At 39.7% G+C, this 18,736-nt stretch overlaps 1 pseudogene; it reads right to left on the bottom strand.

Moving 5' to 3' along the window:
- Nucleotides 1–559, bottom strand: part of LOC109918275 — a 30,283-nt pseudogene extending 29,724 nt beyond the window's left edge.
- Between the last annotated feature and the right edge of the window lie 18,177 nt (nt 560–18,736).

Here is an 18,736-nt window from a genome sequence, read left to right on the forward strand (position 1 = left end):
TGGAGCACTGCTCCTTCGTCAGGTGAAGGACACCTGACAAAGGAGCAGTGCTCCAATGGCTTGTGATTTCAAATAAACCTGTTGGACTATAACCTGGTGTTGTGTGATTTCTGACTTTGCCCAAGCCAGTCCAACATCAGCACCTCCACATCATGAAGAAATGCAGCTGGGGGAAAGGCACCATATTCATTGCTAGTTTACACAAGTCAGCATTGAGCTGACCAGGGAAACACAGACAGCTTGCTACACTGCACATGGTGGCTGACATTATGTAGTTAATCACCATATGTTGGACTTGTCAGTTTAATGGTATGAAACCAGATGCCAGACAGAGTCTCATTGTCAATACAAAACGTTTCATCAGTGTTCTACGCAACTGATAGACAGACAGGGTGGCATTATATTGTTCTACTACCGTGTCTAGCGCTGTTGTTGAAGGCACAACACCGAAAGTGTTCATGATTCTGTCAGGATATTCTTCACCGATTTTACTGACAATGAGTGTGCCCATTCCAGAGCCAGTACCACCACCCAGTGAATGGGTAAGCTGGAATCCCTGGAGGCAATGTCCTTTACTTACACCCACACCCCAGGCCATGTCATGACATGGTCTGCTTTCTGCATAGCCAAGACATTTTCACCTAATTATAGTCCCCATAATTAACTTTTCTTTCTCCCTGGCTACCACCCTCCATCCCCTTCTCTGAGAGACATTCTCTCTCTCTGGGCTCCATCTCCACCTACCCGCTCACTCCTTTTCACCTTCATCCCCATCTTCAGCAAGTATACCACCTTTTCTGAGTTTTAATCAGTTCTAAAGAAGGGTCAGCAGACCCAAAGCGTTAACTCTGCTTTCTCTCCAGAGGGGCTGCCAGACCTGCTGAGTTTCTCCAGCACAGAGTTAGGCCACAGATCAGCCATCATCTCATTGAACTGGCTCAATGGGCTGAATAGCCTACTCCTGTTTCTATGTTCCAATGTTGCACCTGTGAAGTCTTGAAAGTGCTCAGTTTTCCCTCTCAGATCAATTGCATAACTTGGTCATACCTTCATAAAGTCATAAAGTCATAGAGATGCATAGCACGGAAAAAGACCCTTCAGTCCAACTCGTCTATGCTGACCAGATATCTTAAATTAATCTAGTTCCATTTGCCAGCTTTTGGTCCTTTAAACTGTTCCTATTCATGCACCCATCCTGATGCCTTTTAGTTGTTGGAAATGTACCAGCCTCCACCACTTCCTCTGGCAACTCATTCCATACACAAGCCATTGTGAGGAAATCCCCTGTTCTTTGTTCAACAATTCTCTGGGATCTTTTATATCAACCTCAGAGGATAGCCAGAGACTTTGTTTAATTCAAAAGACAACATTTCCAATTATAGCACTCTTTCATTACGACATGGGTCTGGGTTGATTTGATGCTTAAATTCCTGGAATGGAGTTTGAACCCGTGAGTGTCTGATTCAGTTTCATAGCTGCTACAAACAGACAACAAGACCTGAACAGAAAATTTAAAAAGCACCAACTCGCAGACACTTCCTCCTACCTTCCCCTGGATCATATTAAATTCATACTTCACTTCTGCCTTCATGGAGGACACAAATAACATTCCAAAATTCATCTATGGGGAACATAGGGTTTATTGGGAGGGAGGAAATGAAGTAAATAAGTATTAGTGGAAAAATGGTGTGGGAGAAATTGATGGGATTGAAGGCTGATAAATCCCCAGGGTCTGTAAATCTATTTAGTACTTAAGGAAGTGGCCCTAGAAATAGTGGATCCATTGGTGGTCACCTTGCAATATTCTTTAGACTCTGGAAATGTTCTTACAGATTGGAGATTAGATTAGCTAATGTATCCCCACTATATAAAAAGGGAAGTAGAGAGAAAACAGGGAACTATAGACCAGTGAGCCTGACATCAGTAATAGGGAAAGTGCTAGTATTCAATATCAAGGATTTCATAACAGCGCACTTAGAACACAGTGACAGATTCAGACACAGTCAGCAGGGATTAACAAAAGGAAAATCATGCTTGACTAATCTACAGGAATTCTTGAAGGATATAACTAGTAGAGTTGATCATGGGGAGCCTGTGGATGTGATTTATTTGGAATTTCAGAAAGCTTTTGACAGAGTCCCATATAGGAGATGAGCATGTAAAATTAAAGCACGTAAGATTGAAGATAGTGTATTGAGATGGATAGAAAATCGGTTAGCAGACAGAAAATAAATGGTAGGAATAAATTTTCTGAATATGACTAGAGGGGAACTATAGGGATCAGTTGTACAATCCCAGCTATTTACAACATATGTTAATGATTTAGATTAGGGAACTACATGTAATATTTCAAAATTTGCAGATGACACAAAGCTGGTTGAAAGGGCGAGCTATGAGGAGGATGCAGAGTTGTTGCAGTGTGATTTGAATAGGCTGAGTCAATGGGCAAATGCATGGCAGATGCAGAAGCATGAGGATGGATATGAGGTTATCCACTTTGGTTGCAAAAATAGGAAGGCAGATTATTATTTGAATGCTGAAAGTTGAGAAAGAGGAATAGTAAGAGCTGGATGTCCTCATGCACTAGTCACTGAACATGAGCACACAGGTGCCACAGGCATTAAAAGAAGGTAAACTGGATGGTGTCCTTCATAGTGAGAGGATTTGAGTACAGGAACAAGGAACAAGGAAGTCTTGCTACAGTTATACAAAGTATTGGTGAGGCCCTAGAATATTGTGTGCAGTTTTGGTCTCCTTTTCTGGGGAGGAATGTTCTTGGTATAGAGAAAGTGCAGCAAAGGATTACCAAATTGATTCCTGGGATGGCAGGACTATGAGGAGAGATTGAGTCAGTTAGGATTGTATTCACAGGAGTTTAGAAGAATGAGGGGGGAGTTCTCATAGAAACTCAAAATTTTAACAGGACTGGACAGGTTCAATACAGGATGTTCCTGGTGGTGGAGGTGTCCAGAACCAGGGTTCATAGTTGAAGGATAAATGATAAATCTTTTATAACTAAGATGAAGAGAAATTTCTTCATCCAGAGAGTGGTCAGCCTGTGGATTTCACTACCACAGAGAGTGGTTGAGGCCAAAATATTTTGTGTTTTCAAGAAGAGGTAGATATAGCTCTTAATGTATCAAGGGATAAGGTGGCAGGGGCAGGGCAGGATTAGGGTATTGAACTTGCTGAGCATCCATGATCATATTGAATAGCAGAGGAGGCGCCAGGGTTCGAATGGCCCACTCATGCTCCTATCTTCTATGTCTATGTTTTTATCATGCCCCAACCATTGAAAATCACACTGTAGTTTCTAAGAATGCCATTGACCTCATCTCCTCTGGAGATCTCTACTCCACAGCTTCCTACTTCACAATTCCCTATCTGAACACTACCTTCTACCTTTTTCCCATAATCCATAAACAGGACTGCCATGGAAGACGCATCATTTCAGCCTGTCTCTGCGCCACTGAACTTACTGCTTCCTATCTTGTCTACAATTTTTCTCTTTCATTCAGTCTCTTCCCACTTACATTTGTGATTCTTATGACATCTTATGCAGTTCCGCAATTTCCAGTTTATGGTCCTAGCTGTCTCCTCTTAACCGTGGATGTGCAATCCGTCTACATATCCATTCCCTACCAGGATGATCTAAAGACTCTTGGCTTCATCCTTGAAAAGACACTTGACTAATTTTTTAGGGAGACAGCAGAAAAAAAAACTCGGCCTTAAAAGAAAAACAAATTGAAAAGAATGGGAAATCCAATCCCTAAAGTTTATAAGGAAAGAATGGAGAAGGCAGGAACACTTCTTGTCTCTCTTAATTGTGGTAAACTAGGTCATATAATAGAACATAATTGCAGAGGTGTCAGTGTTGGAATGAGGTATGCAAATCAGAAGTCACATGACACCAGGTTATAGTCCATTCAGGTTTATTTGAAATCACAAGCTTTTGGAGTGTTGCTCCTTCATCAGGTGAAGAATAGAACATTACTGGAATATAAAGAAAGCCACTGATAATCTTTCAACACAGCCCATGTCCTGGTTACCTTTTTGGCAGGCATTAAGGAAGGCAAAGAAATCGATGAAGATTTCATGTATAAATAGAAAATGGCCCTTGGTGGTTCCAAGGAAACGGGAAAGAAAGTTCACATTCTCTAGGTAAGTGATTACTTGCAAATAATGCGAGCAGGAAGCATTGAAGATTTCTCAAGTAGAAGCAAGGCAACGTGATGGTCAAAATATTAGTAGGACAGTTACCATTTATGAAAATTTACTCAGTTTGTTCATGCAAGAAGCTAACTTCTTACTAAGATATGACCTTGCAGGCTGGATAGTGTTACCTCCAGCAACAGGCTATTAAGGCTGGGCAAGCTGAATAGTTTCAGCCCAGATCTGTAAAGCTGAAAAAGATTTAGAAATCCTACAGGATGACGCGCCATTTAAACAAAGAGCCTGAGGGAAATCACTTAATAATGAAGAGTAATGAAACCAGGCCCAGTAAGTGAAAAGTGGCAGAAAATGATCAACCAAGCTTGTCAGTATTATGTCTCCAAATAAAGCTGCACAATCAGGCAAACATACTCGGTTCATAAGGCCAATTATAATTTCCAAATTATAGGGATAAAATAACTTGCAGATCAAAAGGAAGACGCCAAACTTTTGGAGAAAAAAAATCAAAAACTCAAAATATCAAGCAATCAATATCATTTATCAATATTAAATTTATCTGATCCAACAGAGATCAAGAGAAACTGTGTCATCTAAAAATGGCTAAACAACAAACCAGACAAGAATATCAAGTGTTTTTGAGGAATATATAAAGCATCTTAATGATATTTTGATAACATGACAAGAAAATTTGATCAGAGAAGGGAATTAGCTACTGACACAGAAAGAGGCCATTTCAAATTTTACGTTAAACAGAATTTAAAAAGGTTAAGTTTGGGAAGTGAATAGAAAATGCTTCCAGGTAAAGAAGCAGTAGTTGAGACAGCTATAGATTTCTCTGGTACTCTCCTTCCAGGAATCAACAATGAGGAAATCACAGAGAGCAGATGGTGTGAAGTTGAAAAGTTAAAATCAGTGTAAATGGTTATAAAGTTGGGGAAAAAGAGATGAAAGAGAATTGTCTGATAAAACCTTATTTAAAAATGTATGTGGGGAGTGACATTTCATCAGCTCTCTAGGTGTTGTGTAGAAAAACGTGCATATATTTCTTAACATTTATTTCCACAATATAATTCTGTTAAAATAATTCCTTTCTTTCCCTAAAAGTGGGAGGGTACGTGTCTTGGATCACAGCATGTATCCAAGCAGTTCTTTTCAGATTCAGTTAAATATAATTAATAGAAGGCTTGACAACAGCAATTTGCTTAAATATGACTGTTTATTAAGTAAGAATAATGATTATAATGGCAATAAATGATTATAGTGGTAATAATAAATGGAAAAAAAGGAGAAAAAAAAAGCAACAAGTCTCACACCTTTGTAGAAAAAAAAGCAACAAGTCTCCAGTTCTTCTTCCAGTTTGGTACCCTTCAATCGGTGGCTGGTCTGAAGGCTTAGGCTCGTTCCTAGCACTGTTCATGATTCCGAGCCGAAGCAAAGTCCAGTGATTTGGAATGAAACTCTCTCTCTCTTATACAGTGTGACAAACAGCCAGCACAAAGAAAGCAGATACAGAAGACAAAACACAGCTACAGGAAAACGAACTGCAGGTGCCGTCTTCACCCCGTAAGGGAATGTTAACAAGACTCATCCAAGGTCATGTAACTTGTTGCGTATCATCAACAATGTTAGTCATTCAGCCCATCCTATACAATCTATCTTCTCATGCAGCTGTTAAATATCATCACTAACTTTTAGTCTTTCGGCCCATCCTATATGATCCACCCCAATGATATTTGACAGCGCATGTTACAATTGCAAATGCAAAGGCAAATCAGAGACAGCCATGCAAGAATGTATAATAAGAGTATGTAACCTATACTAGAAGATTAAAACTACAATAAAACTAACTAGCATCAATACAAAGAATACAATAATAGGGTGTGTCAAATTAATGATTGCAGTGGCCTTTGGGGATCAACTCTTAAATAAATATGTGTATATACACCATCCCTGATGTACGGGTCAAGGCCATAATGGAACAAGCAAGTCACCTGATTGAGTTGACCATAATATCATCTACATTCTTTTTCAGTTAATCTTTTTACGTAATTTGCTCTATTATTTAGTATAATTTAGCACATAATTTAGTATATCCCAGATTCAGATTCCTTAATTTGTGTTTTTTTCAGTTCCCTGCTCACAGACTCCTATACCACCTGAGTCCTGGCTCAGCCTTTTTACCACATTCACTAACTGCCCTAACGCATTACAATTTCACCAACCGGTTTAGTCATACAAACACACAAGATGGGGTATCCGTATGTCATCTGATGGGCCCTTTCACTCAGTCCACCACTACTCCTCCCAGAATCTGTACTCTTTCATTTCTGTAATATTTCGACATAATAACCAATCACATTTTTTATCTTGATTGCAGTTTGTTTTACATCCCTTTCACAAATACTATTTACATTGTTTTAAAATTAGTTTCTCTATGGATTTTGTGTCAGTGTCTTATTGTTTAAATTATACTTTCATGCTTTTCCAAGCCGCACTATAATCCTTCTGTCAAGCAGGTGTACGTCTGAGACCGATTCTTCAGTGCATGCTTTTTGTGCTGTCTCATGTTTGTTATCCCAAGGTAACATTCACTTTTTCACACTTACATCAGTGTCCCAAGACCATGTCACACATTCTTGACTCCCAAATGATCTTACCAAATGATCCCAAATGATTATTTGTCTCTCCACTTCTGGTCCCAATGCCTCGTATAGTGGCTTGATCACCAATTCAATCTTTCTTTGAAAAAAGACAAGGACACAAACATCACCAAGAGAAATCTATCAGTTTGGTACTCTCATTTCAACTTCCTTTTCACTAAAATGCATTTTAACCTTAATTGCCATCTCAACCCATTCATCTTTTTTTTTCTGCCACGAGTCTCCACTCTTGATTACTTCACTTCATCCAATTTTGCAACTTAACTATTACCACCATATTTAATTCCAGAGGCCTGTAGAGATTTGTAGTCCATGGAACAATATCCCATAATATTCTAAAACAGTAGTCAAATGTTTCTGTTTGATTCAGGCACAATATATTTTGTTTGTTCTTTTGCTAAGATGACCCATTTTTTAAAAAAAAGTTACTGATAACTCATTCTAGATACTTGATATATCTCTATTTAAATTTGTCCAAATTCAATATCCTGTTTACTCCCTTGCAGTTACTAGCCATTTTTTATGCATTGGACCATTGAGACTATGTGAGTATACACTTTATCATTTTCCAGAATCCCTTTAAATTTTCAGGTAACTATTCCATTTAAAAGTTTTAGAATACCAGGGCATGTGAGTCTAAATATAGTTTTTGTCATGATATGCTTAAGTGTATCCAGGCTCAACGGTTTCAAGATTCCTGACACTCACTACGATTGATATTTCCACAGTACTTCCCCGACACTGAAATGTGTTATTGATGAATTGCTTGATGGGTCGAGGGTACCTCAGTCATCACTGTGTTGCAACGTTGAAATTCTGCAAATGGGTTCAGGCTTCAGTGTCTCCAGTTTCTAAAATAAAACAACAACCTCCATCCATTCCACGTCAAGTAGAATGGGTTAATTAGTATTAATTTACTACAGATTCAGTAGGGGATGGAACATAAACTCTTGCACATAATTATGTCATCCGTCTCTCCCCTCCTTGAAGGAAGGAAAAGCCCACCCCTTTGTTAAATTTGCCTTTCCCAAACTCTTTACAGACAGGGAGCTGCATTTTCAACATTCCATTGGCCCTATCACTTGGATATTAACAATGAGTCAATCTTATCATCTGGAATTAAAGATTCACCCGTGTCAAAATAATATTTGGAAGTTCATTCCGGCCAGTACATGTAATTCCAAACATGGTAATTTCTGGAATTAAAATTTACTCTCAGTCTAAACACAACATGGAGCCAATTCCAAAAGGTAAATGTCTGCCAAGCTTTACAAACCAAATTTTTGAATCAACATTTTGTAAATTTTGGCTTTACACAACCACTGATAGTTTCTTAAAAGGTCATTACATTAGCTATACATGCTCCACACAGATACAGGCACACAACACACTTTTAAATCACCAGACATTCCCAAAATGCTAACTAAAACTTCAAAGTATCCGCAGATCTCGAGTTCCAGGGAACAAAAAGACACAAATTGTACGAGACAACATTTAACAACCAACAAACAAACGTGCATTCAAACCAGCCCACAAAGAGTTAACACTTCTACAAGGTTCAGTACACTTGCACAGCACAGAAACCTGGCCTCCAGTTCTCCCCTTTTCCCAGTTATAACTGTCTCCCATCCTTTCGGGGGTCCTGAAAGTGACCTGCACCGGAGCCAGATTGAATCGCTTCTCATAATGCAGTTCATGCCTCTTCCATATTCGCAACAGGTTTGGTGGTGAACTTCTCTGTTTTTGGAAAATCTGGAGGAGGAGCAGGAGGAGGAGCACAAGATTCAGTGGCTGGTTATTCTGTTTGAGAATATTCCCTTATATCCTGTAGCTCTTTTGATACTGCAGAAGTTGTCTGTTTCAATTTTGTAATTCTACTGTGTGCTCCAATTGATGCCAAAAGTGCAGAGTGTTCATTCTCTGGTGCAATAAATGAATTTTTTTTAAGGTTATCATTTATCACTGTTTCAGAAATCTTTCTAAGGTGTTCTTTGCTTTGCCCTGATTGGATAGCCTCTATGAAAGAACTGTGTAACCACTCATCTTTCTGTACAGGATTCTGAACAAATTTCTTGATAGGCCCAAACATATTGGCATTGGGTTTGCTATTGAAGCAATCTGTGTGAAAGGAAGGTAAAGGTTCTGACTGTGTCACTAATACTGTTTCAGTAACTGGAGAGGATACAGTAGATAGTGTAGGCAGGTTTGAGGCACATAAATTATGTGATAATGCATCACCTTGTTTCATTGTAGTAACATGACTTTTAAAAGAATCTGATAACGAAGTTGAATTTGGATTGATTGCAAAGGTTACAAATGTGTTAATTGACTGATCACTTGGAGCACTGGAAATCACAACATCTTTCATAAAAGGTGGATGCATTCTACTTTGTGGAATCTGCCTATTTGCAGTGGGACATTAGGAAGGGCATACACATACTTAATGAATGAATTCTGATCTGGAATAGCTTTAACTTTCTCATGTATTATCATGTTTTCAACATTTTCTGTGTTGGAGTGGAATGCAAACCTTGTCTTATGTTAGTTTTCCTTTCCTCCCTTCACATCTGATTTGATCTCTTTTACTTCCTTACGCTTCGGAGAGCAGTGTGTTCTCCGCATATTGTACATGGCACCCGTAGGTATTCCGTCTATCTTACTCCTCTCTATTCTTGCTTACAGTAATGCGGCAAACATTTCCCTTCTGGTTACCTTTTGTTTCACCTTCGAACCTACCCCATCTCCAAATTGTTGTCCCTATTTGTTGCTTGCTTGGCTGGACCTTCCTCTTCACTTACCAGCCTCTACATCTTCTAACTGTCCTAACAGCAAATGTACCTGTCCCTGGGCTGGCCCCAATAGGGCTAACAAGGCACCTCTCATCCAGCCTGGACCACTCTAGACTAGTCAACTCCTCGTTCTTCCTGTGAAAGCTTCCTGGTCTGGATCTTGAAACTGTGGAGAATACATGTTTGCATAGCCAAATCCCTCAAACGTTTTGGTATGCTCTCACATTATTCAACATCACCTTCCCAGTCTATTGGGGAAGGGTACATGTTTCCTGCTGCTAGTGTCAGTGCATTCCACAATGATCCAGTTTGCCCAATGTTTCTAAAAACGCAATTCACATGTGGATCAACACTTAGTGCTCCCAGCTTCCCTCTCTCTGTGGCACTCAGCATAATATGGGTGGCACCCTGGTCCCACAACCATGTCAGCCAAGAGTTCATCCAACTTCTGCTTAAAGCGTGATCCCAAATCCTGCAATTCAGACACAGAGTAATCTCTCACTGTTCTCGGATTTTGTGAGTTTTGTCCTCCTACCTGCTCGTGCTATTAGTCCCTTCTCTGAGGGTGGCTCTGGAGGTGGAGCATCCCCTTACCCGTCCGTTCATTCAGACTCTGAATCAGATGAACATCAAATGTCCCTATCCCAATGGTCAGGGTCCCATTGTGAGGTTAATAACGCACACACTTTGACTGGGTCAACTTTCCAAATGTGCCGTTTTGCTCTTTGTCTGTTGAACCATCACTAGACGGCATACAGTCTGATTCTGTTTCTCCTCCACCTTCTCGCTGTCTCCTGCACTGTCTTAACTGCTTCTGTTAGGTTGGCGTGATGCTGTTCTACCGGACCCGAAACGTTAACTCTGTCTTTTCCTTCACAGATGCTGCCAGACCTGCTGAGCTTTTCCAGCAACTTTGTTTTTGTAAGTCTCATGTTCTTCTGCTTTTCGGGGACCCCTCAATCGGTGGCTGGTCTGGAGGCTTAGGCTCGTTCCTAGCATTGTTCATGATTCCGAGCAAAAGTGAAGTCCAGCGATTTGGAATGAAACTCTCTCTCTCCTATACAGTGTGACAAACAGCCAGCACAAAGAAAGCAGATACAAAAGACAAAACACAGCTACAGGAAAACAAGCTGCAGGTGCCGTCTTCACCCCGTAATGGAATTTTAACACAACTCATCCAAGGTCATGTAGTTTGTCAAGTATCATCAACAATTTTAGCCATTCAGCCCATCCTATACAATCTTCTTCTCATGTAGCTGTCGAATATCATCATTAACTTTTAGTCTTTCGGGCCACCCTGTACAGTATGTCATGAATATGTTGCCATATTATGTATTTTGTGAAGAAAGCTAATCTACGTTTAAAGTAGATACAATGAGTCTTAGAAAACTCCCCCAGGATCCACATGACTTCTCTTTTGGAATCAACTGTAGCTAAAAGAAAATAATCAGACTGTGGTCATCTAAGACAAAAGGTCACTAAATAATTCAAAGATTTCAGGACTGTCCATTGAATGCTCAAAATGTGCAAGGCCACAAATGCTTCAGTAGTCTTCACCAGGAGACATGAGGTATATCACAAGAAATGCCAGTCCAATTGACTTCACCTGTGAAACACTGATCATCGAAAACTAATATTTGCAGACCTTTTATTTTATTGTAATAAAGTTGACTAACAACATCTGAACACCTTGAAAGAAACATCTTGAAACAGTTATTATTTCCCAGAGGGGAAGCGTGCATAACTGCTGGACTTTTTCCAGTTTAAAAAGGACCTGGACTTGCTTGGACTGCTATAAAAATAAAACAAAGGAGCCTCCATTCACTTTCAGGACTTATTCTGTTCAGATCACCTGTGGAAGTAATCCCCAACTATTCAACTACAGAAGCCAACACTGCTGCTGAATCAGACTTTAGGTTTTCAGCCCCTTCACTTAAGGAACGGAATCTTCAAGCAAGTCAGGCTTACAATAATAGTAGAGGCTCATCTTAATATCATTATTATATGTAACTTTTATCATTACTTGCTTTAAATAGTTGTATCTGCATTTTACTCACAACTTTATCACTTTTCACTAACGTAACTTCCTGCAGTAGTTGTATAATAATCTAAACTTTATCTCATGTAAAGTATAAAGCTAAGATGCTGGTTATTTCAAAATTGAAATAGTCAACAATTAGAAGGGGTTACATATGAGCTTATAGGAATTCTTAGCTCACGGACAACTCTGAGGATACATCTGGAATGTGGTTGCGGCATGGTCTGAGTTAGCTCATGTCAGTGTCGCAACAGTTTCCCCCTACAATGCAGTTGGAGTTAGGAGTTAGGAAATTTGATCTCTGGTTCAGGCTTTTAATCTAAGTCCAGCAACTTGTATTATAAATGTTTGTACAAACATTTTTCCTTCTGTCAAGTAGCCTGCTAACATTAAAAAAAAACTACTTGTACTGTGAGGGACCAGGCATTCAATCTATCTCTTAGAAGGAGATAATACACTCGGGAAAGAAGACAGAATGGACTGAAAAGTTAGAAAATGCACAGTTCCTTTAGCTAGACTCCACCTTGTCATCTTTTGCAGTATGCATTGAAGCTGACAGTTGTCTGACAGGTGCTGTGATTGTAAATTAATAATTTCTTTGAACATCTTTGTGTCATTTCTTGCAATTTATCACAGGATATAGAGAAGAAATGAAGAGTTCCAAATTAGTTGAAAGTTGTGGGGATTTATACTGAATATTCAAATCTTGTTCAACACATTCATATCAAAAGTGGCAATTAAGAAACCCTTTTACATTTACATCCGCACTTAGAAATTTTTAAGTGTTTCACATTAATAATCTTCAGCACTGCTCCAAAGGTAATTTTAACTGAGAAATCAATGTGCAGGAACAGAATACTGAGGTTCTATAGATTGTTCCGTCTTGGCCAATCTAGTCCACATGCCCTTTACTCAGGTCTTTTATCATCATATTATACTTGCCAACTCACCTGCAGCAGCTTTAATTACTGCTACAGCAATTTCTCTTAAAATGTGACAGTACAAAAAAGTCTACATGTCAATAAATACATCTCAAAAGCTGTTTTCTGCACTGATTGAGAGTTAATAGTTTGGACTTTAAAACAGAATGGTGTAAATCTTCCATTTTCCCCATGCCTTTTCAAATTTCTACATCTCATATAGCCATAAAAGGCAAAAAAATTACAGGATGGCATCAAATTCGAAATTATTTTTCAGGCACAAATTTCTGAAAAGATTATTGTCAGTTTTCTATCAGTCAAATTTAACACCTCCATGTGGTTTTTAGAAAAGTCTAGAAGAATGTTTAGCATTATTTGTAACATATGAAAAAAATTCCAAGCAATTTATGCCATTTTAATTGCAAAATTTATTCCAAACAATATATTTTATATATTTATTTCATCACTGATATTTCTAATGTTTTCTTTTCAAAAAATTTTTGCATCTGAGAAGTGTATGGTGTATGATACTCTGGTACATTTATTCATTTTATCTGCGCACGTTAAGTTGGAATATTTTGCTTTTACAAGTAATAATATGTACACCATGTCATGATTTTGAAGGCAAGTTTAAACCAATGCGCTTTTGTCTCAATTTTAATTCAATCTAATAGTTTCTGTGCTCCTCAAATGTAATCAATACAATTACTCTTGCCTATTTTTAATCAGTGATAAAATATGCCATTCATTCATTTATAGACTTGTCTATCAATTCACTGTTTAGCATCAGAGCTGAACTACAAAATCTTGCTTTAATCTAGGAACAAAAGCAAAGTGCTGGAAAAGCTCAGCAGGTCTGGCAACATTTGTGAAGGAGAAAACAGAGTTAACGATCTGAGGAAGGGTCACTGGACCCAAAACATTAACTCTGTTTTCTCCTTCACAGATGCTGCCAGACCTGCTGGGCTTTTCCAGCACTTTGTTTTTGTTCCTAAATTAAAGCATCCGCAGTTCTTTTGGTTTTAATTTCTTGCTTTAATTTAATTTGTCTCGGGTAGAGACAGTCCAATATGATAATTAAACACTTTTGTCACACGGTAGGGTGTGTCAAAGACAAGTCAATATTTAAATGTCAACCTTATTTGTCTGTATTAGCTTGAAACCCCTGTAATTTTTTATTTCAATACAATTGCATTTAATTGAAAATATCAATTGCAGAAAGCATAGATGAAGGAGAAACTGTTAAGAGTAAAATCCATCATGTCTTAAAGGGTAGCAAAGCTATTTAATGATTTTAATTTGAATTTTCAAGGTGTGGCAGGAATTTTGAAAAAGGCAATTATGATGCTATATGCATTAATCATACAAATAATGTACTTTGGATGGCAAATTATATGTTCATTTAAATCAGATTCAAGAGCTCAGTTTTATGGAATTTTGTCACATTAATATGAGAAGAACCTGCAATATATAAGCAGTGCTTGAGCACCATCTGCTGGTACAGGGAATTAAAGCTAACAGCAGGTGAAATTATGCTCTGAGTTAAAGTAGCAGCTTCAGGATTATGTAATGCTCCTTTATGGGACTTTATTTATTGATTGTGCATGATAATTAAGTTGTAATTTCTGCTAATTCCACTACATCATATACGTAGAAGTTAGAAGTGGCCAAAATGTTTAACAAAATGTTATGCTTCCACAATTTGTTTTGTATAATTTTGGCAATAATGTTGCTGAAATTATCAAACAGAAATACTTTGTAGGAAAATTTGATGAAGATATTCAATCTGAAGTGAATTACTGTAGGTTAAATAATTTGGAATTCTTGGCTCTTAAGCCAACCATACAAAATGATATCTTAAGTACCCCAAAATAATTTTTACAAACATACTGCCTCACCATAAATTATAGAGTCACAGAGTCATAGAGCTGTACAGCATCGAAACAGACCATTCAGTCCAACTTGTCGATGCTGACCAGATATCCCAAATTAATCTTGTCCCATTTGGCAGCATGTGACCCATATCCCTCTTAACACTTCCTGTTCATGTACCCATCCAGATGCTTTTTAAAGGCAGTTGTAATTGTACCAGCCTCCACTACTTCCTCTGACAGTTCATTCAATACATGCACCACCCTTTGCATGAAAAAGTTGCTCCTTAGGTCCCTTTTAAATGTTCCCCACTCACCTTAAACCTATGCCCTATAGTTTTGGACTCCCCTACCCTGGGGAAAAGACCTTAGCTATTCACCCTATCTATGCCCCTCAAACTTATAAATTTCTATAAAGTTACCCCTCAGGCTCCAACGCTCCAGGGAAAATAGCCTCAGCCTATTCAGCCTCTCTCTATAGCTCAAATCCTCCTACACTGACAACATCCTTGTAAACCTTTTCTGAACACTTTCAAATTTCACAACATCCTTCCTACAGCAGGGAGACTAGAATTGGACACAGTATTCCAAAAGTGGCCTAACCAATGTCCTGTACAGCTGCAACATGACCTTCCACATTCTATACTCAATGCACTGACCAATGAAGGCAAGCATACCAAATACCTTCTTCGCTGCCCTCTGTGACTCGACTTTCAAGGAATTATGAGCCTGCAATCCAAGGCCTCTTTGTTCAGCAACACTCCCCAGGACCTTACCATTAAGTGTATAAGTCCTGCCCTGATTTGCCTTTCCAAATTGCAGCACCTCACATTTATCTAAATTAAACTCCATCTGCCACTCCTCAACCCATCAGCCCATCTGATCAATGTCTCGTTGTACTCGGAGGTAACATTTTTGGCTCTCCAGTACACAACCAATTCTGGTGTCATCTGCAAACTTACCAGCTATACCTCCTATGTTCACATCCAAATCATTTACATAAATGACAAAAAGCAGTGGACCCAGCACCGATCCTTGTGGCACACCGCTGGTCACAGGCCTCCAGTCTGAAAAGTAACCCTCCACCACCACCCTTTCTCTCCTACCTTAAAGCCAGTACTGTATCCAAATGGCTAGTTCTCCCTGTATTCCATGTGACCTAACCTTGCTAACCAGTCTACCATGTGGAACCTTGTTGAACTCCTTACTGAAGTCCATATAGATCACATCCACCACTCTGTCTTTGTCAATCCTGTTTGTTACTTCTTTTTAACACTCAAACAAGTTACTGAGACATGATTTCCCATGCACAAAACCATTTTGACTATCCCTAATCACTCCTTGCCTTTCCAAATACATGTAAATCCTGTCCCTCAGGATCCCATCCAACAATGTGCCCACCACCAATGTCAGTCTCACCGGCCCATAGTTCCCTAGCTTTTCCTTACCAACTTTCTTAAATAGTGGTACCACATTAACCAACCTCCAGTCTGCCAGCACCTCACCTGTGGCCATCTCAGCAAAGGGCCCAGCAATCACTTCCCTAGCTTCCCACAAAGTTCTAAAGTACACCTGATCAGGTCCCAGGGATTTATCCACCCTTATGCATTTTAAGAACTCCAGCACCACTTCATCTGTAATATGAACATTTTTCAAGATGTCACTATTTATTTCCCCAGGTTCTCTAACTTCCATGTCCTTCTCCACAGTAAACACTGATGCAAAATACTCATTTAGTATCTCCCCTATCTACTGCAGTTCCACATATAGGTGGCCTTGCTGATTTTTAAGGGGCTTCAATCTCTCTCTAGTTACCCTTTTGTCTTTAATGTATTTGTAGAATCCCTTGGATTCTCCTTAACCCTATTTGCCAAAGTGATCTCTTTTTTTCCCTCCTGATTTCTCTCTTAAGTATACTTCTCCTGCCTTTATACCCGTCTAGGGATTCACTCGATCCCTGCCTTCTGTACCTAACATATGCTTCCTTCTTTATCTTGACCAAAACCTCAATTTCTCTAGTCATTCAGCATTCCCTACACCTACCAGCCTTGCCCTTCACCCCAACACATACATACTATCTCTGGGCTCTTGTTATCTCATTCTTGAAGGCTTCCCATTTTCCAGCCATCCCTTTACCTGTTAATATCCACCCCCAATCATCTTTTGGAAGTTCTGGCCTAATACCGTCAAAATTGGCCAAACTCCAATATAAAACTTTAACTTTTAGATCCAGTCTATCCTTTTCCGTCACTATTTTGAAGATGGCGGTGGAGTAGGACGCTCCAGCTGGAGCTCTTCTGCTACTTCCGGTCAAGGTGGCAGCGGAATAGGATGCTCCAACCGGAGCTCCTCTGCTTCTTCTGATACCTTCTCTTTTTTTCTCTTTTCTCCCCGCTTTGGTCTCTCAATGGGTATCAGCCTGGTCTCCCAGCAGCTCATGGTGGCTCTCAGTCTGGTCTCTCGGCAGTTAACTGCAGCTCTCGGCAGCTCGTGGTGGCTCTCGGCGGGTCTTGGCAGCTCATGGTGCCTCTCAGTCTGGTCTCTCGGCAGTTCATGGTACCTCTCAGCCTGGTCTCCCAGCAGTTCATGGTATCTCAGCCTGGTCTCTCGGCAGCTCATGGTGCCTCTCAGCCTGGTCTCTCGGCAGCTCATGGTGCCTCTCAGCCACCTGTCTCTCGGCAGTATATCGGTTGGCCTCTCGGCAGCTCATGCCGGTGTCTCAGCTCGGCAGGTGAGCGGATCCTGCCTGGGCATGTTCCTGAGACAGTGGGGGAGATCAGAGAGGCAAGTAGTTTCAGCAGCAGCAACAGTATCTGCAGCAACGGCATCAAGAACAGACAGTAGAGTGAGATAAGCGGAGGACTCATTAAAGACTCTTGAACTTTTAACTTATTGCTTTATTTTCCTAGGTTAAACTACAAAAGAATTTAATGTAAACTATTACCTATTCCTTTATTTTTCTACTATTCTATGAAGTAATGTTTAACTTATTAACTCTTGTTTCTCTTACTACTTTGTACCTAAGCTTTTGTTGTGCCTAGGTGCCTTGTTACCTAAGATGGTGCCATGTGTGGTGACATTATACACTTTTCATTGTACTCCTGTACTTCTGTACTTGAGTACATGTGACAATAAAATCTAAAATCTAATAGAATTATGATCACCGGCCCCAAAGTGTTCCCCCACTGACGCCTCAATCACCCGCCCTGCCTTATTTCCCAGAGCAAATCAAGTTTTCCTCTTTCTCTAGGAGGTACGTCCAAATACTGATTCAGAAAATTTTCCCGTACACACTAAACAAATTCCCTTCCATCCATGCGCTTAACACTATGGCAGTCCCAGTCTATGTTTGGAAAGTTTAAAATCCCCTACCATTACCACCCTATTATTCTTACAGATAACCGAGATCTCCTTACAAGTTTGCTTCTCAACTTCCCACTTACTTTTGGGGTGGGTCTATAGTATAATCCCAATAAGGTGGTCATCCCTTTCTTATTTGTCAGTTCCACCCAAATAGTTTCCCTGTACACTCTCCCAGGAATATCCTTCCTAAGTACATCTGTAACATTATCACTAATCAAAAACGCCACTCTTCCTCTCTTGCCCCCACTTTCCACCCTTCCTATAGTATCTATACCCTGGAACATTAAGCTGCCAGTCCTGTCCATCCCTGAGGCAGTCTCTGTAATCGCTGTGATTTCCCAGTCACATGTTCCCAACCATGACCTGAGTTCATCTGCTTTACCTGTTAGGCCTCTCCCATTGAAATAAATGCAGTTTAATTTATCAGTCCTACCTCGTTCTCTGTTTTACTCTTGCCTGCCCTGACTGTTTGATTTGCTCCTTTTCTGAACTGCACCAGTATCAAGTGATGTCTTTGCTCACTACCTCCCTAGGTACAACCGCCACCCTCCACCACCTCCAAATACTTTAAATCCTCCTGAGCAGCTCTAGCAAATCTCCCCACCAGTATATTAGTCCGCTTCCAAATCAGATACAATCCGTCCTTCTTGTACAGTTCACTCTTATCACAGAAGAGATTCCAATAATCCAAAAATGTAAATCCTTCTCTGCTACACCATCTCCTCAGCCATGCTCTATTCATCTGCTCTATCCTCCTATTTCCACTCTCACTAGCTCATGGCATTGGGAGTAAATCAAATATTACTACCGTTGAGGACCTACTTTTTAGCTTTTTGCCTAATTTCCTGTATTCTGTCCTCAGCAGTTTGTTCTTTCCTTGTTCTATGTCATTAGTTCCAACGTGTATAATGACCTCCTGCTG

This window comes from Rhincodon typus, chromosome 6 (genome assembly GCF_021869965.1).
Source record: "Rhincodon typus isolate 14 chromosome 6, sRhiTyp1.1, whole genome shotgun sequence".
NCBI lineage: Eukaryota > Metazoa > Chordata > Chondrichthyes > Orectolobiformes > Rhincodontidae > Rhincodon > Rhincodon typus.